The sequence below is a fragment of the Micrasema longulum genome, unplaced genomic scaffold (genome assembly GCF_059751315.1).
Source record: "Micrasema longulum isolate JH-2025_06_02 unplaced genomic scaffold, ASM5975131v1 h1tg000086l, whole genome shotgun sequence".
Lineage (NCBI taxonomy): Eukaryota > Metazoa > Arthropoda > Insecta > Trichoptera > Brachycentridae > Micrasema > Micrasema longulum.
In genome coordinates this window covers 657,303-678,868 of record NW_028277292.1, presented here as the reverse complement: position 1 = coordinate 678,868, position 21,566 = coordinate 657,303, and the positions used below count along the sequence as shown (strand labels likewise).

The window sequence follows — 21,566 nt, the reverse complement described above, 5'->3', positions numbered from 1 at the left end:
GCAGCATCTGCATATTTGGCAACCGACGAAGGATTTGTGGAGATTATAACAGGATATGCTCCTTCGGAAGGAACGGCCACCTAAATTATTGGTTTTAAAAAAAAACCACGGTGGTCCCCGAGCTATTTTAGATTACGTAAAACTAAACAAACAAAATAAGTTGTATTATTTAAAATACACAATAACAAAACACCGACATGAACCGTTTTTGCCACCATTGTATCTTTATATTCTTATAACTTTGAAACAATATTTAAAGAACTTTTTTTCTGCTCTTTGAAATATTCTTATGTATCATATGAGTTTAAAATACCGTCATAATAACTAACTTTACAGTGTTGATGAATGGTTTGATTGTCCGGAGAAGATTGTCCTTTATTAAAACCGTTTTTTTTCTTGCTACTCTTTATCTGTTTTTTATGTGTATTGTGTTACGTACTATTTGTGAAATATTTTTAATATGTGTAGGTACCATATGTATAATTAATCTTACTGTAATTTAATGTCGATTATTTATTTTTAACATTTAAAAAAAATATTTATTCATATAAAGATACATATAAAAAAATAACGTATCCCTAACTCTATGAGGCCAAGAGCCCTGTGTTCAGTTGAGATACAACATATACTTATTTGTAAATATCATTTTTATATACATGTATGTACTTTTTCTTTATAAATATTTACAATTTACTTTTTATTTTTAAATTTATCTTATTCACCTTATATACATACTGTGTGACATTATCTACATATTTCTATCTTTTTTATTACGCTGGGCAGTATGTTTTTTTGGTTTCTACGTGTCTTTAAATAAAAATGAAACATTATGTTAGTGTTTTTATTATTTTTATGCAATTTAAAACCATATTTGTACTTACTTGGAGTGTTTTTGTAAATGCCCCTTTAGCGTATTGTAAAATAAGGAATAAAGAATTTTTATGAAGATCACTAGTGATCTCATTCAAACAGGATTCTGTCTTTTTTATTATTACACTAGAAATTGAAATTAAAATTATTTTTTTAAGATAAATCTACGTTTCTCTTCTACAAAGGTAATGCTAAATTTATATTTGATACCCAGCTTTATATTTATAAAAATGTATATTACTAAATCTTCTTTGGGAATAAACCCAAAACAATCTCGGTTATTTTATATGTATATTAATAAATATATTGAGCATATATAATATGTTTATTTATACCTTTACAAAACATTTAAAAAAAAAAACAAGTTATTAAAAGAAAGTGGGAACACGGGGAGAAGAGAACCTCTGATCAAATAAGAAGACATGTTTTCATGTTATCTTTTTAAATCGTGGAATATTAAAATATCCTAAGTAAAAAGATGCCAAGTTATGGATAATTTTAAAAATCCAAAATGCTGTAAGGAAAATGCCAATAATGAATGTACATAGAACTGTGCATTATGAAAAGCGTTTAATTTCTTTTGGAATCCAAATCATAATAAGTGCATGGAACGTTTGTATAGAACCCACTTTTGCCCTATTATTTCTCATTATCTTGTAGGCACATACTTTTGTTTTCAAAATTAATACAATATTTATTTTATTTTGTTTGTGAATAGAAATACTTAATCCGCGTTAAAGATGAGTTGAGTTTCGCGCTAACTAATCTGATAATATAAAACGTAAGTATAACGAACCATATACATTGATTGCATTGGTATAACGAAGGGGTATTTTTGAAAGGTTTCACTTATTATTACAGCATGTGGTCATCGATTATGCAAGGAAGGGGTTTTACCGACAACGATGTCAGATCCTAACACAGGTGCGTTATTAGGAAAGGTGGGCCCTGTATCGTTAAGCCTATTGATGAAGAAGGTAAATCGTTCTATGGAACTAAAATATCTAAGAGGTTTACGAGAGATATTTTCACCCTTCTTTGACTACGCTAAAAAAGAACGCCCGTTCTATTCTGTGTAGTCAATACACCTGTAAAAATGAGAGATTTATAATCTGAAGAATGGAGTATTCATTGGCAATTGCTTCAATAAAATTTATTTTATTTAAAGTCAAAATATTTGAAAAAAATATTTGCTGACTCTCACAGCTAACGAAGCCTCTAGAGCTACTGGCGGTAGAATTGACTACTTGGCTGCTGCGTAAAGTGTTGTCTCTCTCGCTCGCAAATATACCCGTAGTATCAAAAATGAGACGTAAATAGTGCGTGAGACGATAGTAAATTAGGGACTCGTTTACTTCATACGCCACAACAATGCGACACATTGGTAAACTTGTGATTTTATTTGTGATTTATCTCTTAAAATGCCTTTTCTGTGCCCAATAATACTCAGTATTAAACAAAAAATATTAAAATCGATACGTAAATGTATAAAGGAGGAGTACCGAAGATCTAAACCCAGTTCTTGGTATATAAGTAGAAATATTAAATTCATTAAATGCAATGTACTCGTACATTCATATTACCGGGAAGGGAAGGTTAAAACGACATGCTTGTAAAATAAAAAGCTACATATTTGTAAGAGCATACTCCAATTATACTCAAAGAAAACGTACCCACGTAAGCTTGCGTACTTGAAAGAGGTAACGTGAAGTTTTTTTACAATTTCCAAGAAAATATTCAAAACATATTACATAAATAAAACACGAGACACTATTAATACACACATTTGGTATTATAGTCAGTAATAAGTTTCATCGTTTTCGCGATATTGGTGAAAATAAAAAAAAGGTTTTTTATTGGGACATGATTTGCATTGCACTCGTGTTGTGAGGCTTCACGGACGTAGGTTCTGGATTCGATTCCTAGTAAGTTCACGATGATTTAAATAAAATAAATTTCTATTGACTAAATTATTGATTAAATTACATAATATAATGTGTATTTATTTGTTAAATTTAGATAGTCGGGTCAATTGGATATGACGTAATACATTTTCATATAACGTATTTTTAGGTGGTTCTAAAAGTAAAATGGCTGTCTTTGGTGATGTGCATAGAATATTTTTAAGGTTTACTAACTACCTGCTCAAAGTTTACTCCTGTAGGAAAACTTTATAGGCTAAGTACTATTATACTGTGGGTTGCAAATAATATTTTATTTATGTTAATTTCATCAAATATTTTTGCTTAATAAATTGTTTTTTATTGGGGTTAAATAATACGCGTACTGAATAAATAAATTATTTATTGCGTAAACAAAGAACTGAATTAAGTACCTACCTATTCATTTAGCCAAACTTCGTTGAACATGGATAAAATTACATATAAATAATATTTTTTGTTAACAAACCCATTTTTTTTTCTATTATCCTTTCCTTAATACATAATTTTGTATCCAGACATATGAAGAATACAGTTCAGAACCCTAGATGAGTGTTTTCAACTCGATACTGATTTCTTAAGGTCCTGGGTTTGATTCCTGGCAGAGAGGGCGTGAAGTATTGATATTAAAGGTTTTTTAAACTGCAACATTTAGTTGTTCCTGGACTGGCACTTGAGTCGTAAGACTGATGAACTTATCAATGCAATGCCCTATGAAGCAGAATGATGACGATGGATCACATTAATGAAAACTCATCTTTGTGATCGCCACTGAATAATTTATTATTTAAATCGGTAAATAAACATTTATTTTAAATATGATATTTCTACACAAGAAACGCTTACCTACAGCATTGAAAACCTGCATTTTTTCTACATTTTATGTGTTCTATAAAAAAGTTACGTGTAAAATATGTAATGTTATTCATAATATATTATGTTTATTTAAGTAAAGCGAAGTTTCGAAATACAATCAACATTTTACTGTGGCTGTTTTGAAGAACTGTTTTTTTTATAATTGACTTTGAAAACGGTGCGTTGTCGCAAATATGCATGTATGTACGTGCTTTTTCGCGTTAAAAGACGCTTACTGAAATAATCTTTTCTTTTGTTCACAGGTATGCTGGTTTACAATTCAACGACCGATATTATAGGCACCGACATCGGTATGTACCTACGTTTAATTAAAAATAAAATACGGATGTTAGATAGAACACTTCTGCCAATGAAATAATGATCCACGTTAATATGCATATTTCTTTCACCACTTGAGTTTCAGTATGTTCCAATATGGACAACATGTATTATTAAACAGTGTGATCATAGCCAGTCATAAAAAATATTCTGGTTATCTAGAAAACGATTTATCAAAAATGAAATTAATCGATCAAAGATGATTTTATTCGTTGCTTTCGTCCTTAAAAACGCAATATTAATAATGTGTACATTATGATAAGTTATGTAGTACTAAAATAAATGCAAATAGTCATAAATAAACTATATTTTGCTGTTAATTGAACTTTGAGCGAAATAATTGTAGCATGTACGAATATTGCTGTTTTCCTTTCACTTTTAATATTTATCACAGTTGTTTTGAATTTGACGTATAATATTATTTATTTTAGTTTTATCAAAAAGCTTTTTATTTACCATTATTTTGGCGTTTATTTTCAAGTAAAATATGTTATTCGTGTGAACATATTTGTGAAAATAATTTAATTTACAATATGTTTCATTATATAAGGCGAAAATTGCATTGAATGATATATTTAGCGAAATGTTTCTGGTATGAATTTAATATCTAGCGAAACTCGGATGCTACTGAATAAAATTCTCATATATTTCTTTGATTTAAAAAAATCAATACTTGCCTACCCTTTTTATGACAGAAAAATTACATAAATAAGGTTTTTATTACTTTTATCTTTTGTATATTATGTCGTACATACGTTTATCTATAAATGGGAGTATTGAGCCATAAAACCTTTTCACTTAAATTATGAATTGTTCATACGACTATCTTCAGCAGGAAGAGTGGTTGACGTAATGTATCTATTTTTATTTAACTGGGTGATTATATAATTTCCAATGTTATTACATTTACACATATTTATAAATTGTTAGTAAGGTTTAAAAGGTACTACATCGACCTTTTTCAGTTAGACAGCAGAAAGACGCATAAAACGTCAATAAAAAAATAATTATTTAAATTACACGAAGATTTCCACGTACGTAGTGCACTAACTATTAACAATGAGGCACCGAATTCGATTTCTAACTGGGTCATAATTTAGATCTGCAGGTTTATTTTAGTTTTTTCTATTATTTAAGCTCGGGAAGAGCCTGAAGCTTTCAACTAATAACTTTGCCCTAGTGTAATCATTCATAACTCGTACGTTAAATTATTATAGACATGGTTCTTCGTCTTTTATCATGCATCATAATTACATTTGTAAATATTTTGATTGTGTTATGATTAAATGATATGTTGTTATACATTTCACTATTATTCGGTAATAACTAAGGGGTTGTAATTCATATCAACAAGATGATTTATCATTTCATTTTGTATTTCTTAGAAAATTAAAAAGTTAATTAACTTATAAACAAATTACAACAGGGATGGAGAATACCTTAGTTTCAGTGCTGCAGAGCAGCGTTTATTTTATAATTAAAAAATACATTTAAGAATTTGTTACCCACTAAGTCTAAAGACTTTTCGGTGGGACACATTTTTTTTTATGACAGGTTTATATTACATTTATTTTATTTATATTTTATGGATTTATTTATAAACAGGCACTATAAAGTATCTAGAAGATATTTCTTCAGTTCTTTTTTTTTTCATTTGAAGATTTTTCATGTTAATGATGGTTTGTGGGAGATCATTGAACAATCTTGGAACAACGCAATTTAATGTTTGCTCTCCGAAGTAATTTGTAATTCGTGGAACAGACAGTGAGCCCTTAGTTTTTAATCTAGTGTTGTGAGTGTGGGAAACTCTTTTTTTATATTCCGGATCAACAAAGTGATCTACAATCAATTTGTAGTCACAAAGTTGTTTTACCGGCAGGACATTGCAGAATTTAAAATATACACCTTCGCCCATATGTTTCGCCTCAAGTGGCTACTCGGTTAAGTGGCTACTCGGTTAAGTGGCTACTTTACACACTGTGTAAAATTCACCATTTTTCTTATGTTTGAACATCCATATTTCAGTGAAGTTTCAGTGATTTAAAATTAACTTTTGTCTAATGATTGAACTATTTTAGCATTTGAATCTTGGGAAGTTTTTTGAATAAATATTGCAATGCGTTACATTCACATCGAAATATTTTACGGTAGTATATTTTATACCAATAGCCATAAATCCTACAAAATATGACTTCCAATAATATGGTGCAAACTACATAACTTTATGTGGGTCGACATACATGATTTGTTGGATAAGTATCAAATCAGTTACAATAGATACTTAACATTTCTCGATTCCATTGTTGATGGATGGCTTGAAATGATGTCAGATTCCTATGCGTTTAGAAACTGAACGCGTTCAAATATATGTACATTCTGCGACATAATATATGTAAGCAATTTACAACAAAACCGCAAATACGTTCAAGCTTTCCTCATAAAATTATAAATATAAGTACGAAATTCGATCCGGTTTTGTATCACGTACAGGTAATACATTTGATATATTTCATCAACACAGTTGGTAAAACATTTACGCTTAACTAATTTACATAATCACCCATCTAAGCTAATAATGTTCTAATTAAAGGCATTTAAAAAAAGGATACGGTGTGTGTTTTACGTAGGTGGATATTTCACAGCTTTTATTGTTTTGAATAGGGTTGATATTAAGTGAAATTGATACAATGTATCCATTTATCTTTTTTGTTTAGTTTGACTTATTATTTATTTTCCGTCAAGCGCTTTCATTAAAACTGTAGAAAACGTTGTTTCATGTTTTCATATATAATATTTTGCATAAAATGTTGATTTGAACCGCGAAGCTAGGCTAGGTCAGTAGTAGGCATAAATAACACTGCGGATCGTAATTTTTTTCCAAACAGTAAGCGAAATTTTTTATTTTAGGTTAAATTTTTGTTTGTTGTTTCGATTAAAAAATCCGTTTTATAACATATCATAGCATTAATCTTATTACAAACAATACTTCTTTTTTTATTTATTTTTACATAATAATGTAGAATGGGTTCCTGCTACCTACTTAAGGATTTTAAAAAAAAGTATTATTTTTTTTGTTATTTTATGTGCCATTATTTGCAGCCGTATAATGGTTAAAATGCTTACCTGACGTACCGAGGCTTCTGGGATAGATTCCCAGTGAGATCACATTGAGTATATGCAATTTTTCTCAAGCATGGTTGTGCTTTGATGTATTTAAAAAAAATATGTATTTGAGCTTTTATCATTTACCAAAATATTTGAATTTTAAAACCATTTCTTAAAAGCCGTAAATAAATTGTTCAGAAAAAATGGGTACCCGTGGAGTCATGGTAGAGTGGGATTTAAACTTGAGACCGATCCGTGAGTTAGTAATACTACCCCCCCATTTACAACCCGGTTTGATTTATCAGTGTTATTTGACTTCTTGACTTATTGTGATGCAAAATAATAAGTATTTATAATAAAACCCAGTAAACTCCTATGTAGACGGGACCTAAAAATAAAAACCTATGAATATTATGAAAACAGTGAAACCCGTTAAACGTTAAGACTTAATTAAAAATGAGCAAAATATAAAATAATGTATGGCGGTAGACACGGTGGTAATAAATTAGAAAAATTTATGGTTTGTTTCGAAAACCACAAAATATATTTTGCCTCCGAGTGAAATAAACTGGCCAAATTCGAAGAACGAATTATTTGAAACGACAGAAAAAAATGATCGTTATCACTATCACTCCTCTTTCATATATAGAATACCTGCGTTTTCCGGTCCAATATACTAGGCCCCGAGAATTTCTCTGTCCACACAAAAAATCAGAAGCCGACGACTGCAAACATTCGTCGTTGTTCCAAATGTGTTGTGCAAACTGACATATTACTTGTTTTGTTATCGTTTTCGAACGATTTTCTCATTTTCTAAGACCTTGTCCTAATAATTATGTAGTTTTTTTTAGAACCTTATTTTTTTTCTGTAACACTTTATTATCTGTTCTTACCGTAGGAAACGATTATTACTGTAGAAACTTAAAACAGTACATTCTTAATTATAAGTAGATTAAATTCTTAAATAATAAAAGAGCATGTACAATATTTTTAAGATATCCGAATCATTGTATGCAATTATTGAATGAAACTCAATTTCATATTTAAAAATCATCAAAGTTTAAGTTTATGGACTTACAAATAAATTTATTCTTTAAGTAAAATCATAATATTTTTATTTGTAATAGTACTGTCGGGGGTAATTTGTGAGCATTTAATAAAATGCGAATGAATAGGGAAATATTGAATCAGTGTGCAGGTATTATGTGTCCAGGCGGATGAGGAACAAAACTCTTGGTTTGAAATAGAACCGGAATCCTGGGTGAGCTAAAAATCCTGAAAAAGGAAATTGGGTAGGGATAAGTCAGCCTCGTAGTGTAGTGGTTTGTATATTCGACTACCATTCTTGAGGTTCCGTGTTCGATTCCTGTCAGAGTTAATGTGAAATATTTGTTTTAATGGTGATTTAACGCTGCAAAATATATTTCACTGTCGCTCGTCTGGTACCTGAAGCTTTAGACTAATTACCTTACTTTCTATGTAACAAAAATTATCTAGATACGCTACGATACGAATGCGGTGCCTTATACACAACTGGGCGGAGATAGGGAGATTTTTTTAATTTTTTTATTTTATTGTTTTATTTATTTATTTTTGCATCACAACAGGCCAGGAGGCCTAATTACAGTAGTGAAGTACATCACAGAACACCCAGGCTTGAGAAAAATCACGTTTTATTTTTTTGTGTTCTCACCAGGAATCGAACCCGGAACCTTTCATGTGTGAGTCAAGCGTCTTGACCACTACACCACGGAGGCCGAAGATGATAATGATGCACGTATTTTATTAATCTTAACTATCACACACTTTCGCATTTCGCTCAATTTTAAACCAGAAAAACATTTTGTTGTGGGTATTATTTTACCAACCATTAGATTATCCCCAAAGACGTCCTTTTTGATGATCGGGAGAAAAATGTTAAAATCTGTTTTTTTAAATAACGGCATTTAAGCGCTAACTGCAGTAAACAATTATACCATGACTTCATGTACTGAAAAAATACAATTAAAAACAGATACATTTCTTATTCTTATTATAAAATACAATCAATTAAAAATATTATAAGTTTTTTTTGCATCATCTGAATAATCCAACCGCATTTTCAACATATTAATAAACCTCCCCACTGCGACATACGTAATACTGTGTTACTTTTTTTCTTGTTTATCTCTTTATACGTCTGCTTCGTACGTTTCATTCATTGGTTCCCCCCTGTTTTCATGTGGAAAATACAAACTTAGTTTATAAAATCGAGTAATTGACGTGGTTACGGTGTGAGTATTTACGCATCGTGAAGTTTTATAAAAATGCGTAATTTAACCTAGTTAATGCATTTATAGGTAGTCCGGTAGTCTAGTTACGTCATATTATGTTCGTGATGGCAAACTCCTAGAAACATTATTACACGGCGGCGGCGGCGGCGGCTCGCAGGATGAATGGGCAATTTAGATGCATACTAAAGGGATTACCCTAGCCGATTGAATGACAAATTCAATGAATAAACACAGCTATTTGAATACGCTGTGAAGTTATTCAGAATGCAATGTATTGTAGTTTTATTATGGATAAATTATAAAGCGCCATTTTCGTAATATAATCCCTAAAGGACGCTTTATAAAGTGATTCTAAAGATAAATAAATTTAATTGAAACTTTTAAATTTGTAATTTATGCAAAACAATTAATTTTGCTAACACATGCTACGGATTTATTCAAATGGTTAGAACATCATCATCATTCCCTTTCCGCACCTAATGGTGCGTAGGGCATTGCATTGTTATATAAATCGCAGTTTATCTTGATCATTTTTGTTACATGTAAGTAAGGTGATCAGTTTTACGCTTCAGGTACCAGTCCAGGGACTATGAAATATTTTAGTGTGAAAACGTTATTTTATTATAAATAAATATTTCATCCGTTATTTCGTTCCGAGACTTATTGCATCGTAGACAAACGCGATGACCATTACACCACGAGGCCGACACTACCATGATTAGAACAAGTGGATTTTAAGTTTTTTCCGAAACATCACTTCACTTTCACAGTTTTGCACTTCTGCTGGGAGAGCATTCCATGCTATAGGCCAGTGACCGGAAATGCGCGTTCACCGAATTTAGTACGCTGTTAGCGTAGAGGTAAAGTATTTATTCTTCTCGCCGTAGACGTAGCTGATTTAAGCGTAAGACGTCTGTCATCTGGATTGCATAGTTCCCTTAGATATTACGGAGCAGAGTTTTACAGTGACTTGTACATAAGTCAACAGTGTTTGTATTTCACCCTCTGTGAGATACGTAGCCAGTGTAATTCCCGAAGTGTTGGAGTGATATGACTGAACTTTCTGAAAATAATTTTCGCTCCGGCATTTAATACAGACTGTAAGCGAGTCATTTTGTTCATTGGTATACCTGCGTAGACACTATTGCAATAATCGACTCTAGACACTACAAACGCATTTATTAATTGACAGGCGGCATTGACCGGCAAATTTTTGCGTATGCATTTAATTTGTCACAGCTGGTAGAAGCATGAACTTTTCGTTCTACTCATTTGAACGCCAAGAGAAAGGTCAGAATTAAGGAAGACTATCAGTGATTTGTGGGAAAAGCGGAACTCCCTACATCGGGTAGTGCCGTATCCTGAATCAAATTAAGTCATCTGGCTGATGACATCCACGGTTTAATGTAAGTTTATTTATTTATTATATTTTATTTCTTCAATTCATCCATAAATTAAATCAACAAACGCGCTTCTCTCGCTTGGTTTGCAATAAACATAAATCTATATTCAAAATCCACATTATTTGATAATGTTCTCTATATCCTTAGTGTACAGGAGATAGAGTATTGGTCCAAGTACTGACCCTTGAGGTACTCTGGTAGACGTAATATGGGTAATTCAGAATACCTGAAACTAGTTGTGTTATAATATATTTAACTCTTGTGTGGTGAAAATTACACAGTGTTTAATTTTAAATAAATACTCTAGTAGGCATCTACTCTAGTTGGGTGAGCTTTTGCCCTGAAACACAACTGCGTATTCTCTTTCATTAAGGTATGAACTGAACCATCTATGTTCTATGTGCCTGATCACGAATACCATAAGTTTTCTCCAGACGTTCAAGCAAAATATTATGGTCTGCAGTATCAAATGCCGCACTCGTGTCCAAAGGAGCCAGCAACACCAGATGACTAGAGTATACCGCTGTAATGATGTCAGACAGTACTCTTATCACTCCTGTCTCCGTGGAATGAAAACGTCAATATGCCGATTGCCTTTACCGAAAATAGAGAACTCTGTTCGATGTAGTTAACGAGTCCATGAGAAACAATTTTTTTAAAGTATTTTTGATACGATGGGAAAATTTGAAATAGGGCGAAAACTAGTATAAAATGTAGTGTGAACGTATGTATCCATCGCTGTCGTTTCCAAATTAATTTCTCAAAGATAATGCTCATTGTTTATAGTGTATCGAGAACGTTTTAATAATCAGTAATCATACATCATCATCGCACATGAAATTTTCTAATGTTGAGTGCATTCATAATTTACAACTATTACCAAACTCGAAGTTTCATACAAATATTCTTCAATACTAACATCGAGTTATTTTTGTCAGTAACACTATATCGTCAACAATAGAGTCATATCTGATCGTAATCATTATTTATGGACGTTCAGAAAAACGTACCTCGCAGTAGTATTAAAATCATGTAAAAAAAACGCTGGAATAATAAATAGGTAACTTAATAGATGTGACTATTAATTATTTATATAATAAATCAAATACTCAATTATTGTTAGATTAACTGCTATCGTATACACGATTTTTCAGGGCCATACCGCGGAACTTCAGAGGAGCATTATTTATGATGTACTTTCCAAAATATCGTAATGAACTTTTTGAAAAAACCCGTTTTTTAATTTGAAATTTTTTAAACGTATTTGACCAAAGAAACGATACGCACTGGACGCGGACTTGTGAAGCGGTTGGGTAAGGGAGGGGTAGAAGTTTATGGAAGGGACGCTGGTCCCCAGATATAAAAGATTTTATAGTGACTGACCGAAACAAGGTTTTCAGCTCGAACCAAAACCGAATTTTAGCTTAAATTCTCGTTTCGGCCTAAACCGAAACTTACTTACTTGTTTGTTCATTCATTTTGAGGACCTCCGATAGTTCCTCAAGGCCGGTAGTATGTTAAGTAAATAACAGCATTTATCGATTCTATTCCTGGCCGATTATCTTTCGTCCCCATGCTTCCTTTGTTTGACCCATCCTTATGGTACCTACCTAACATCAAGATAGAAGATATTCAAAATTAGAAGATTCGGATTTAGAACAAAAACAATACAACATTTTTGACTTGACATAAAATCGGATAAAAAGTGGTTGGAATCGTCGCGCGTCGTGGAAAACATTGTATCATTTTATAGTTCATTTTTTCATCCAGTGCCAGAAATTGAAGAACATTCAGACCATATTAAAGGTAGGTATCCATTCTATGTTCCTATTCCTTTCTCAAATATTTCCCGATTCACAAAACTGAATGAAATTCGTTTTTCATTTACAGTCCGCCTTTTCGTTAACATTTTTATTAGAAAAAAAAAAAACGCCCAAAATTAGGCGTTTTTATTGTTAAACCTCCCGAGTTCATTGTAATAAGCGTTAAATATAGTGAAATACGCAATGAAATATGTATATCCAATTATGTTTTTGGACGTTTTATTATCTAAAAGCCAATAACTGTAATTGCCTATTACACAATTTAATTTGAATAATAAAATATGATTTGTTATAATAATCGGGAAGTCGAAGGATTCTTATGGTTTTTGCAATAATTAGATTTTTAAATATTTAAATTTCCCAGATTATTTTATAGGAGTTTGGTTCACAGCTGTGGAAAATGAAGTTGTCAGATCACTTAGTATCTGCGCAAAGATAAAGTTGACTTACATTTAAACAAATTTTCAATTTTGAAGCTGACTCTATTGATAATTAAAGATAATGAAACGTTTTCCTTTTGTCACTGCCACAAACTCGTAAACAAGTAGCATTTATCATATTATTCGATTACCTTTGTCAACTCTAGTAGTTAACGTGAAAACTTGATATTTTCTAATTATTGAAAACTGTGTTGTTATTTTCTGTTTCCAAACGTAAAATGATCGTCGCGTGGTAAGTACTGTACATGTACATCCATTTTACGCATGGCCGCCATCTCAGCGCCGCTAAATACTAACTCCGGTGAACCCATGTACTTTACCATTGTTCGCATGGGAAGTGAAAATCTCGCGGCTTTACACCTTACTTCCATAATATCGTAAACTACAAAAACTAGAAACTTTGGAAGTGTTTATTTATTTTATAATCACCCTTTATTTGTGGATGTGCTTGTGAGAGCGGAGAATGAGTACATTTGGTAGGGATTGTACTACACTAAGTACTTACTTGACATTTCTCATTATTACTCACACTGTGATATTTCCCACTTGTCAAACTTTCTCACGCTCGCGTCTTCAACAGTACCTCGGTACTTTCAGAGGGTGGCCATGTTATTAGAATTATTTTATAATTAAATATTTCCTTATTATGTTTTCAAAATATAAAAAATAATTATGTAAATTGCAAATCATCATCATCATTCCATGTCCGCTCCCTAGTTGGAGCATATGGTGTCCACGAAGCTCTTTCTGGCATCTCTATAGGCTGCCAGCTCCCGTGCATCCTCCCGAGTCAAGTTCGCGTCCCGTTGGTTTGACACGAACTGCCGACGAAAAGTCAGCAGTGGACGTCCAGAACGTCGAGAACGCAATGCCTTGTAAAGTAGGCGAGCGTGATTAAGGCTCTCAGGAGGAAGGCCTGGCCAAGCTGACCGTATCGCCTCCGCTTGATGACAGTTGTCACCGGAGTTTTCTGCGTCTTATTACTTCATTCCGCACAAAGTCAAACCACCGCACACCCATTCTCCGATTCTTCCGAGACACCTATTCTCAAAACTCAGTATTTTACTGTTTTGGGCCCTAGTGAGGTGCCACGATTCGCATCCGTAGAGGAGAATCGGTGTTATGCAGGCGTTATATAGGCGGCATTTGTAATTACCATCGATTAAATATTATTATCCGCCGAGACCGAACGCGTTTATTCCGTTACAACTGCTAGCGCATTTGCGGAGTTACTATTTCCGGAAGTTACTCCTGATAAAATATACTCGAGTGGTCGCAAAATAGTGTTTTGTTTTACATTCAATCGTGTTATCAAATAAACTGAAAATCACTACGTTATTTTCGAATAATAAAACACCGGACTTGAACTGAACCGAGGCACAAAACTTCAATAAAATATTCGTTAATATACTCGTATGAATTACATTTTTTCATATGAAATGTGTTTTTGTTTTTTACTAACGTCATCAATCATTCAATTGACCGTTTTTGTAATTATATTTATAATTTAAAAAAAAAAAAAAGGTTCACAAACAATAAACAATGCATATGAAATTGGTATAATAATAATATTTTACTGAGGGAATTATTATTTTACTATACGACTGAAGGGTTCTGCCCAGGTTACATTTAAATGTTAGTTTATGAAGAATTTTTTTTTGCACATATTCCATTAAATTAATGTGAGTTATGTAATGTGGTGACCAGAATACAAACCCAAATTTCAAATTACTACGAACCAATGAATTGTGCAAACAAATTATAGATGATACATCTTTAAAAGATTTACATGTTCTGTATATGAATCCTAACCTAACATCTTTAGGGCTTTTTCTTCGAAATTATTAAAATGAGAGGATATGTAAAACGTGAGTTGAGAGTTATAGCCTAGATCTCGAATCTTGTTGACTGAATTAATGCTCATATTATTAATACTGTAGATTAAATATTTTGTTATTTTTTTCCTTGTAAATATAATATTGTAACATTTTTGTACATTTAGGTGCATATCATTCAGATCACACCAAGTACTTAAAGCATCGAAATCTTTTTGGAGCATTTATTGGTCAGCTGTTTTTCAAATTCTAAGCAATATCTTTTAATTGTCAGCATACATCAGAAAATTTCATTTTAAGAGAGAGCCAAGATCATCAATAAAGACTGAAAATTAAAGCGGCCCAAGATTTGATCCTTGTGGCACACCGATGTCACAGGTATTGGTGATGATTCGAATCCATTCATGCAAAAAATCTGGCTTCTATTTCCTAAATACGATTTCTCTTTTAATACATTGAAATACAAATTACAAAGGCAATTAAATTAATAATATGACGAAATAATGAATGAAATTTGTGCATTGAGCTCTCAGTTTTTTTAAGATAATAATAATTCATCAGCATTATTTTGATACCTTTCCGTACACGATGATGCATCGGGCATTGCATTTGAGCATCAATCCCAAGTATCTTTACTCTGTCTTCTCCACTTGTCCCCACTCGATTCAGGATTTTTATCTGAGATTATCCGAGGAGTCAAAATCAGTCGTTCGGTGTTCTGGTTCTATTTCATATAGAACTGTATTCTTTATCCGCCTGGACACGGAATAGATAATTATTATGTAATGTACACAATATTTGGGTTTATCTGAAATATTATGAACTACGACAGATTTTAAGTCCTGTAAATAACAGGCATCCACATTCCCCTGAGCATACTCTCCGTCATTGTAAAGAGTTGAGATTGAGAATCTACAATAAAAAAGAGGTTAAACTTCTTTAAAATGGTATGACAAAAAATCATACAAAATTATCACATCTTAAACGCATGTATTATAGCGCCATATTCCCTTTTGTTATTTTATCAATAATAAACGCGCACAACTTACCCAACATTTCGACTCAGTTACGAAGTAATTTTTAAATAACAGAATAGACCACAAACTTCATTTTTATCTATTCGTAGTGACCCTAATGCGATGGCCTCCCCCTGCATATATTCACATACATATGTACGGGTCCATATTAATTTACATGTAGAACCCATGATGCGTGGATGAAACGGTTCTCGGCTTTAAGCGCTGACATTATCATATTTTTCAACAATGAAAAACATATTACAACAGAGACGAAGAACATTTAAGAGAAGGCAATATAGAAGTCTAGGCATGTAGAAGGCTTCTGACCTGTCGTCATTGGCTGGTTTAAGTGGCCACTTTACACACTGTGTAACATTCACCATTCTGCCCATATTTGAACATCTTTATTCCTTCAATTCTTTCATCTGCTGATGTTTGTGAAGTTAAAGAGCTGAAACCTTTATTTATGCGGGTGAGATTCATCTAATTGAATTACTTCACCTACATACTAGGCAACGCCTGAAAATGTTATTTTTCCAATTTATTTACTTCTTCATGGACCAGGTGGATTTATCAACAATATTTTTAATTTTTCCAAATTTTCCAGTTCTTGTCTTTAAAAATTTGGACAAACTCAAAATATTGTTGAACAGTGAAAAAGTTCATTTCGGAATTCGTAAATCACATTGATTTTCAGAAACCATGCTTAAAATATCTAACATTTTGATACGTGTTTTTTTAAACACCTACAATGTTAAAAAAAAGTTTTATACAAAACATTGCACTAGATGTTATTAAATATTTTTATTTATCCACCCACTGACTTTTCTATGTCCACCAGTTTCGAGACGTACCTGTCTCTTCGTCAGGACACCAATTAAACCAACACGCAAAGCCCACTATACGCCTTTACCATAGTTGTTGCACAAAAATATGAAACCAACAGGACGTGCATTTTAAGTGAAGGTGTATGTATAGTGGGTTTTGCATGTTGGTTGAATTGGTGTCTTGACGAAAAGACGGGTACGTCTCGAAACCGGTACACATCGAAAAGTCGGTAAATGATTATACACAAATATTACCTGACATTAAGTGGAGTATTAAATAGTTTAGGGCCCGGTATATATAGGCTAAGTACTAAGCCCTTTAAGGAAGCTTTACTCGTGCCAATACGTTCACCAGTACTTTGGTGCGCGTATTTATTTATTCAATACGCCCAAAAGGCTTTTACAAATACAGATGTTATAAACAATTTACAAATAAACAAATACACTTTAAACGTACATATTAGTAACGAAATCGCTACTCTGCCCACACGTTCATGAGTCATTTAGTGTCTCTTGGTGCGGGCCAATGTGTGGACGTGTATTCTCTGGTGCATATGTCAAAAGCGCACAAAAAGTACGTGGCGCAGACACCGAGATGGACATAGAAACTGTTGCAGTCACCATGTTTTAAAAATTAAATATTTAAACCATCCTTGATTTCAAGTCTGCAACATATCACACACCTATGGCTCGAATGTGTCGGAAATAAAATATATACTGCCAAAATAACAAAATTGTCAATCTTCCTGATATTTTCCCAAATTTTGCTAATAATCTCTTAGAAATTAATTTCGTTAGTAAGAACTTACGTACAACTTATTTTTTATTGTATTGTTAACTGTATAAGAAAAAAAAAGCTAGTTTAATTCTATCAATTTTGTGTTATTATATAATTGAAAATAAACATGTATATTTATATGCATATGAAATTGTATCCACGCATACCTTCAAATTGCATATTTTCTAGAATGTATCTTTGTTGAATTACCTTATACAATAAAATGAAAAATAAAATAAAATAAAGCCACCAATCAGACCATGAAGGTATGAGGGCAACCATCGGAACTTCATCACGCCAATTATAGATAAAGATAAATAAACATCAGTTCGCTCTTGGCACCCGACGCGTGTGTTTCTCTGATGCCCGCCCCCGACTGCGTTCGCCTCTTCGAACCAGCTCGGTCCTTTTGCGTACTGTTGAGGTTGATTGAGTGGTCAGCGCTTTCTCGCCTAGCCCATCGGAGCTAATCTCTCGGTTTTAAAAAAACTGCATTTAGTTGATCGTAGTTATGCAGGAGGCAGCCAGTAACAGAGAAGTAAAACTGAGATAATAGCACTTTTGTGAAAATAGTGAATATTCAAATCTACATAACAGTTGGAAGGTTTTTATTTTGAAAAATGATAAATAACGCATATATTCGTTTTTTTGTAATACAAAAAAATATTTAATCATATATTTGACCAGCTTTAATGATATTTAAAGTCGGGTTGACCATCTAACCTAACATGTGCATTTTGCAGAAAACAACCAGCCCTCGTTGAACTCTTACGTATGTTGTGTCATTATGGTATTAAAATGTAAAGAATCACTTAATTAATTTGTTATAATAACTTTAAAAATAATTTAATTATGTGTTTAAGGAATTTTGTAGACTGACTGGCTGACCACACAATATAAAATATGCATTTTGCAGTTAATCTAATATTGGATGATACCTCCTTCAAAGTTTGAACTTATGCATTCAGCATTAAAACATATTTTTTGTTGCGTGTATTTTTAAAATAATGAATTTTAAAATTAAAATACTTCAAATTTATTTGAGAAAACTAGATTTCTGGAAGCACTTATCTTCCCATCAGCATCTATACCATAAGATTTTTCTAGTGATGTAAGTTTTTTTTTCTGTAAATTGAGGGAAGCCGTTTTTGTGATCAATTCTATTTTCCGAAGGTGATAATTACAGTTTTTGAATGAAAGCGGTTGGCTGTTTTTAGCAGAACATAGAAATGACCTTACGGCATCCGATAACACCAATATCTCATTATTTTTAAATTGTGGACTGGCTGCATAACTAAGTTCAATTGTTGTTGCATCGTATTAACTATTTAAAGCCAAAGGATCATGTTTTGGGTCGTATTTCTTTGGAAGCTTTGAAAGATAGGACACATTATTTTTATTATTTATTATTGTTGTTTATAGCGTGAAAAGAAAAGAATAAGTAAATGAATAAACAGAAAAAAATATTTTTCTAGTGTATTGTAAAGTGTCTTCAGCAGAATGATAAAGTAATAACATGTAGTTATCAAAGATTTTTTCTAACTATATTGGCATTTACGTAATTTTTACAAAAAACGCTTTTACTTCCATATTTTTTTTCCTGAAAATCTTGATTAATTTAGTTTTTTGCTTTGAATGGTTTAAACGATACAAAAACAATTTAATGAGATTGCTTTATTATGTCGATTTACTCGAATCTAAATATAAAAAAAAGTGCAAGAATGATTACTAAAATGACCAAAGATATTTATTTTTATTAAAAACTTTTTATATGTTTTTTTAAAAAGTTTTTTCTTGATATTTTTTTATGTAATTTCACATGACAACGGCCGGTCACTTAAGCCTGGGAAACATTTAGGGCCTTAGTTATAAACTTGATATAAAGTTACGCCAAGGCATAGTGGTAGAATAAGAACGGAAATAACATCCTTATTCTACCACTATATTAAGGATGGTATTTCCATCCGTATTCTGCCACTATGCCTAGGCGTAACGTTATACCAAGTTTATGAGCAAGGCCCAGAATAAATGAAATTTTTACCCTTACCGTATGTATCTACCTACCTATCTTATTTATTTATTTGCTCTTATTTATTTGAAACTTCAAGTATAAAAAATAAGTATTTTGGCGGGCTTATTGCTAAAAGAAATATCTTCCAGCCAACCAAAAAACAGCCTGGTCAAAAGAAGAGTTGGTCAAAAATGTGTACTAAAAACGAAAACATATGATATTTTAAAAAATACACAGATTAGATAAGATAAGATTTTATTAATTTATGACAAAATTCAACGCTTTTAACATTACATATTTTATTTGTACGAAATACTCCCAATCAGCAAAAGGGCTGGTATGAAGGGATATAATTTATTATGACACCATAGTTTTAATAAAAAGTCGATAAAATAACATCACGGATGTAAGAACTGAATACATAATATACGAGTACATAAAATAAAAAAAACAAATTAATTTAAAAAAGCATTTTTTTAATTGGGAGATAAGGCTTGCACATTTTAACTTTAAAAAAGTACATTATGTTATACATATTAAAGGATGAGGAATGTGGTATCAGATAATGAGTTTGGAAAGAGAGAGAAAGAGTAACCAATAAAAAAAGATAAAAATACATATTTGATAAAAAAAAAAACAGTAAAATACAGGGAGTTTAGGTTTCTGAGAATATTTAGTAACGTTATACGGCGTTTCTTGAAGGTGGCTAGAGAAGATGCATTTTTACATAAAGAGGTAGCTATATTTATAGAACTTTGTTTCGATACTCTAACAAATACATGTGTTCATTTACGATAATTGGGGAAGTCATGCCTGTCCACACATCAAGTCCACTAAACTCAGTGAACGTGGAAAAATAATGTTCATAAACGTGTATTTTTTTAACAAGGGATTTGACAATCTTACGCACAACATCCTAATGCTTAGATAACCATTGCACTATGAGGCAGAGTACAATAATTGCGCGGCTTAGCTGTGATCATGTTTATTTTTAGCCTTTAGCCGATGTTATGGTTTTAGTATAATAACTTGTATGTTTTAATGTGTTCAATGCGGTGATAGTGGAAATAAATTGGTATTTGTTACTATGCATTCATAAACATGTTTACCCATTTATTTATATTTTACGAACTCAGTGGGATTGTATTGATAATCTGATTCTTGAAGGTAAGGTGATCAGTCTCACCCTTCAGGTACCAGGCCAGGAACAACGAAATATTGCAGTGCAAAACCACCTTCCAAATTAATATTTATTTATTTATTTAACACTTTATATAGATATACAATATGTATACATATAAGGGCGGGCACATTGCCTTAAGGCAATTTCTGCCTACCTACCCAAACCGTTCAGTGTGAGAAAATTACAAATACATGGGCATATTAAATCTTACAATTTTATACAATAATTAAACACAAATATATAAAAAATTAACACTATACTATGAAGAGGAGAGAGGGGACGGTAAGGAAAGAAGAAGGATAAAGGAACAATTGAAATATTTAGATAGTGACATTTCAATCTTGACTTAAATGTAAATAATGAAGGGTCGTCTCTAACATTAGAAGGTAGATTATTCCACAATCGAGCGGCTACTACTGTGAAAGAGGAGGCAAGAAAATTAGAGCGATGACAGGGTATTAACGGGGTTCTCTCGTCACTAGAACGAAGAGATAGTCCGTGTTGTGAAAGAGGTTGGAAGAGCTCTCTCAGATAAACAGGCGAAGTGGGAATATTTCACGTCCACATTCCCAGGGCCTAAAGAACACATCAATCACTTTATGAGGTGCATTTTTACCCGAGAGCAGCCATCGAGTCGAAAACGTTCATCCAGGGTTCTGGTTCTGTTTCACAGACACAACTGTATTTTTCATCCGCCTGGACACGGGGAAATATATATTTACACAATTATAAACATTCAAAACAAATAAGTAATTTATTTTCGAGCTACTTTTTTATATATATTTTATTTTAGCAGTAAGGTAAACTTAACTCGAGAGATTACTACATTACCTTAATAAGGGATTCACTAAATTAGTCCTCGAGT

General features: G+C 32.2%; 1 protein-coding gene and 1 long non-coding RNA gene across 2 annotated transcripts in view; one reads left to right on the top strand and one right to left on the bottom strand.

Moving 5' to 3' along the window:
• Positions 1-21,566, top strand: part of LOC148284824 (Krueppel-like factor 7) — a 325,790-nt gene that overhangs the window by 67,508 nt on the left and 236,716 nt on the right. The gene's annotated exons all lie outside the window — the stretch shown is intronic.
• LOC148284826 (uncharacterized) lies at positions 18,938-20,132 on the bottom strand. The gene is made up of 2 exons (XR_015823731.1): positions 19,486-20,132; positions 18,938-19,343 (listed from the first exon to the last, which is right to left on the bottom strand). It is a non-coding gene; the product is annotated as an uncharacterized LOC148284826 (long non-coding RNA).